At 42.8% G+C, this 5722-nt stretch overlaps 2 non-coding genes across 2 annotated transcripts; both read right to left on the minus strand.

The window, feature by feature from the left end:
• Nucleotides 1-448: 448 nt before the first annotated feature.
• LOC127695770 (U1 spliceosomal RNA) lies at nucleotides 449-612 on the minus strand. The gene has a single exon (XR_007980117.1). It is a non-coding gene; the product is annotated as a U1 spliceosomal RNA (small nuclear RNA).
• A 4466-nt stretch (nucleotides 613-5078) lies between these two features.
• LOC127695628 (U1 spliceosomal RNA) lies at nucleotides 5079-5242 on the minus strand. Its single transcript, XR_007980013.1, has one exon. It is a non-coding gene; the product is annotated as a U1 spliceosomal RNA (small nuclear RNA).
• Nucleotides 5243-5722: the final 480 nt, after the last annotated feature.

The following is a 5722-nucleotide window of genomic DNA, read 5'->3' on the forward strand; positions in this document are numbered from 1 at the left end:
ATACTTTGGCCAATACATACATTAACTAGAGAGAGAATATACCATTATAAACAAGGTATTCAAGAGACAGGGAGACAAATACCAAAAAGTAGGTACAGGAACATGGATAGCAGGGAGAGTTGAAAATTAGGGGCCTAGGAGCTGGAGAGATGGCTTAATGGTTAAGAGCACTGATTGCCCTTCCGGAGGTCCTGAGTTCAATTCCCAGCAACCACAGGGTTGTTTATGGTAATCTGTAATGAGATCTAATGCCTTCCTTGGACGTGTCTGAGAACAGCTACAGTCTACATGCAGACAATAAACAGAAAAGAAAATTATCAGAGAACTACAGACATTAGACTTCAAGAAGGCAAAGACCAAACAACTAAATGCCAACTATAGCCTCGAAATTACGAAACATTAGTAATTTAGACCAAAAACCAACTACTCTCTCATTTAACCAAAATAACAGGGGAGAGCGCGAACGCAGTCCCCCACTACCACAAATTATGCAGTCGAGTTTCCCGCATTTGGGGAAATCGCAGGGGTCAGCACATCCGGAGTGCAATGGATAAGCCTCGCCCTGGGAAAACCACCTTCGTGATCATGGTATCTCCCCTGCCAGGTAAGTATGAGTTACACGGCAACCAGTATTACCTCACCCTGATCATCGAAACACTGTTCAGTTACGGTCAATTATACTACTCGTTCTTTTGTCCTCCTTTTCGAGAGACTACACAGTTTTATATTACACATATGAAAGGACAAACTTCTAAATATTGGCTGAAAATACTCCGTCCAAAAAATAGCCCCCCAAAACAAAACAAAACAAAGCCAAACCCAGGGACCTATGTTGGTCTATTTGCATATCCCCGCCCCCTTTAGTGACGTCTCAAATCTCCCCCCCCCCCCTTCCGGATGCGTTAACTCTTAAACCACTCTTAGCTACTACGGCAATTTTACGTTTTTTTTTGTTTGTTTTTGTTTTTGTTTTTTGCATCTTTTGCTGTTAACAGAAGTTTTAGCTTGGATTTGTCATGAGCAGTCAGGGGACTTCTCTGAGCAAGGCAGCAAGATAGGCTGTTTCTAGTCAGTTGTTACTGCACTTAAGAGAATTGATCAAATTCCTTGCTTCTACCTCTCAAAATTTTGTCAAAGGTTTGTTGACTTTAGTTCTCACAAAGTATGCACCCTTATAGTGTGCGAGTTAATGTGGGACTGAAGACATGCTTTTGCTACTAGGAGCAGAAAAAAGTCTGAGTCTGGTCGCAGCATGGACAAACTGCTCACAGAAGTTCATCTTTATAAAAGTGTATGGGCTTTATAAAAGTGCCCTCAGAGACCAAGAGAATACTTCCTGTTGCAACCAGAGCTAGTTAACAATGGTTTTAAAAAATGGCATAGCCAACTAAATAATGCTCTCACATAAAACTGAAAAGGAAAAATAACACTTCCCAAACTTCAGAAGGTCTTGTCAACAGTAACCTTATTTTCAATACTAAAAATGTCAAGGGAAAAACATGAACACAATCCCTCCCCCACCACCACAAGTTTAATCCTCATAGCTTTCAGGTAAGAACTAGAATTGCCCTCTCTTCATGGATAAAGTTTTAGCAACATAGTAATGAAATGACTGAGCAATGCATTCTATCCCATGCCTGGTCCCGTCTCAGCCTTCCACCCCACAACAGCCTCCTCAACCTTGCTAAGCTTCCTGGACTGTACCAACACATAGTCTAGGAGATGCAGCTGAGCCTTGCAAAGAAAGCAGATCTTCCCGATCACTCTAAATCCATCACTAACATAACCTACCTCCTCTAAGTACTGATGTAATTATGGTTTGTCTTTTTTTTTTTTAAGATTTATTTATTTATTATATGTAAGTATACTGTAGCTGTCTTCAGACACTCCAGTAGAGGGCGTCAGATCTTGTTACAGATGGTTGTGAGCCACCATGTGGTTGCTGGGATTTGAACTCAGGACCTTCTTCGGAAGAACAGTCGATGCTCTTAACCGCTGACCCATCTCTCCAGCCCATGGTTTGTCTTTTTAAAATGTTGTATCCTTGAGCCTGGGCACCAAAGAGGCTCTTCAGAGGCAGGGGTGGCCTTTTGGTCTAGCCCTGGTCTAGCCATTACTAAAACAAGGACTCACAATTTCTTGCTAATTGTTATTTAATGTTCATTGGTGTTTTATCTGTATGCATGTCTGTGTCTGTGTATATGTATGTTTTGCAAGTATGTATGAAGGTGTCACAACTGCAGTTACAGACAGACATCTGTGAACTGCCATGTCTGGGCTGGAAACTGAACCCTGACCCTCAGCAAGAGCAGCCAGTGCTCCTAACTGCCACAAGTCATCTCTTCAGCCCAGGACTCAATTTTTTAAATTGAATTAAAACAGCATGGATGTCAGTAACCACCTCTTGAAGACCATTTCAAGTGAGATCCTACCACAAAAAAACTGATAGTACATTTTTGGGGAGTACATGTTTGTTTGGTTTGTTTGGTTGTTTTTGAGATGAGGTTTCTCTTGTGTAGCCTTGGCTGTCCTGAAACAAACTCTTTAGACCAAGCTGGCCTCAAATTCAGAGATCTGCCTGTCTGACTCCCAGGAGCTGGAATTAAAGGCACAAACAAGTCAACACTGCTCTTAGTACTTTTTTTTTTTTTTTTTTTTTTTTTTTGGTTTTTCGAGACAGGGTTTTTCTGTGTAGCCCCGGCTGTCCTGGAACTCACTCTGTAAACCAGGCTGGCCTCGAACTCAGAAATCCACCTGCCTCTGGCTCCCAAGTGCTGGGATTACAGGCGTCCGCCACCACCGCCCAGCCAGTACTTTTTTTTTTAATGAGTATTGAACAGTAAGGTCAATACATGTGTTCATGTGTCACACTTTAGAAAGGAGCAGGCTGTTTGAGGATATGTAATAGGGAAACTAGATCTTGACAAGATGAGATAGAGCTGCTCTAAATTGAAAAGAACATTGTAGTAATGAATATGGCTGCATCAGGATCATCCACTGAATCGTAAAGTTGTGGAAATACCACGGTATATTACAAACAATTAAATATGTTAATATAATTACTGGTGCTGAGATATGACCCCGCCCAGGTATGTCTAGATAACTTGTTATGTGAAAGAGGAAGACTATGAATTCATGAGCCTTCTGATTCTACCTTCCTGGTAGAAACACAGCTGTGAACTACACCTGTGAACTCCTTAACACCTAGCTCTATTATAACCAACAAGCTAGTGGGTGGGGCTGAAGGGACTGCTTAGTTATTAAGAGCACTTGTTATTGTAGAAGAGACCAGGGTCCAATTTGGGAACTGTACTAGCTAGTTTTGTGTGTCAACTTGACACAAGTTGGAGTTATCACAGAGAAAGGAGCTTTAGTTGGGGAAGTGCCTCCATGAGATCCAGCTGTGGGGCATTTTCTCAATTAGTGATCAAGTGGGGAGGGCCCCTTGTGGGTGGTACCACCTTTGAGCTGGTGCTCTTGGGTTATATTAAGAGAGCAGGCTGAGCAAGCCAGGGGAAGCAAGCCAGTAAGAAACATCCCTCCATGGCCTCTGCATCAGCTCCTGCTTCCTGACCTGCTTGAGTTCCAGTCCTGACTTCCTTTAGTGATGAACTGCAACGTGGAAGTGTAAGCTCAATAAACCCTTTCTTCCCCAACTTGCTTCTTGGTCATAATGTTTGTGCAGGAATAGAAACCCCGACGAAGACAGGAACCTACATGGTAGCTCAAACATAGCTATCCATAACTCCAGTTCCAAAGTCTCCAATGCCCTCTTCTGACCTTCTTAGGTACCAGTCATGTGGGCAGTGCACCTACATACATACAAGCAATACATACACCCTAGGAGTAGTGTCGCATGCTTTTAATCCCAGCACTTGGAAGAAAGATCTCTTGAGTTCTAGGCCAGCCTAGTCTACAAAGTGAGGCCAACTAGGGCTGTTACACAGAGAAACCCTGTCTTGGTTGCTTCCTTACCCTCCCCTTCAAGCCCCACAAATAAACAAAAACAAAAAACTCAAACAACACACAAAGTTAAAGCTCCTCTTTTTACTTTTCAGTGTTGGTTTGAGGCTAGTAACCTTAACATGCTAGGCAATAGCTCTACTGCTAACCCATATTCTTTCCTTCAAATTTTGCTTATGCTTCACAACAAAACACAAAACCAGGTACTTTATACATAGACTACGTTGGTCTCTTCCCGGCCTCTGCCTTCCAAATGCTTACAAACTAGTTTTTTTGTTTTTGTTTTTTTGTTTGTTTGTTTGTTTCTTGAGACAGGGTTTCTCTGTATAGTCCTGGCTGTCCTGGAACTCATTCTGTAGACCAGGCTGGCCTCTGCTTCCCAAGTGCTGGGATTAAAGGCGAGCACCACCACCGCCCAGTGGTTTATTATTTATTATTTTATAAGCCGACTTAGAGATCCCATTTTATTCAATGGGAACAATACACTCAGAAATCTGGAGAGATTGTAAACATAATCATGTATGTTGCTGGCTGTAGGAAAAAGACTTAGAAACAGGAAAAGCCTTGGGTAATACCCAGAGCCAACCCTAGGTACTGTGACTCAAAAGTGAGCTCATGCCCTCTGAGTGACAGTTTGTAAATGTTAGTAGAAACAAAGGTGCAGTGAGTATTGAGGTGCAGGTCAACACACAAAGACAATTGGAGCACTAAAAGTTGGAGCACTGTTTTTTGTTTTGTGAGATAGGGTTTCTCTGTGTGGTACTGGCCGTCCTGGAGCTCACTCTATAGAACAGGCTGTTCTCAAACTCAGAAATGCCCACCCCCCCCCCCCCCCCCCTGCAGGAGCCCTGTATTCTACAGCAAGACAGATCAAGATCAAATGTACTAGGCCAGTGGTGGTGGTGTTCGCCTTTAACCCCAGCACTGGGGGCATAGGCAAGCAGAGTTCTGAAATCGGGCGGCCTGAATTCTACAGGGTGAGTTCAGGACAGCCAGAACTACACAGAAAAACCCTGTTTCAAAAACAGTAAAAGATAAAAAGTAAATACAAGCTCCTCCCCCTTCCACTGAGAAGTGCTAAGGAACAAATTAACCTTTCTTTAAAACTGAAAAGTCAGGGGAGAGCGCGAACGCAGTCCCCCACTACCACAAATTATGCAGTCGAGTTTCCCGCATTTGGGGAAATCGCAGGGGTCAGCACATCCGGAGTGCAATGGATAAGCCTCGCCCTGGGAAAACCACCTTCGTGATCATGGTATCTCCCCTGCCAGGTAAGTATGAGTTGCATGCCCATGTAGCCTGAACAGCATGATATGCGTAGCATTTCACAGATATGGTAGAAATTTAAGCCTCATTTAAAAAGCTCTATATCTTTATGTATAGTGACTTCCCATATTACAAAGCACTTAGTAGGCTGGAGTTTTTCCAAAAACTACATCTAAAAATCACAAATATTTGGAAGCAGCAGCTTTTCCCAGCTTGCTCCTGAATTCGTATCTACATAGCGCCACCTCCATAGTGACTCATTTCCTGTACTCGGAAACCCGCCTCCCTGTCAGCGATTGGAAATGCCATTGAACCTAAAGCTGTTTGCTTGGTCTTTTGTTCTGTAGCCTTCTAGAATAGGCGTTTACTTTCTTAAGCATAGAGTCGGATGAACAGCCTTTAGTGTGAATTAACACCAAGAATAACAAAAACAACCGAACCGTGAAAAATGGTACAGAAAGGTTAGTTTTAAAAGTACATTATTTGTAGACTG

Source organism: Apodemus sylvaticus, chromosome 10 (genome assembly GCF_947179515.1).
Source record: "Apodemus sylvaticus chromosome 10, mApoSyl1.1, whole genome shotgun sequence".
In the NCBI taxonomy this organism is placed as follows: Eukaryota; Metazoa; Chordata; class Mammalia; order Rodentia; family Muridae; genus Apodemus; species Apodemus sylvaticus.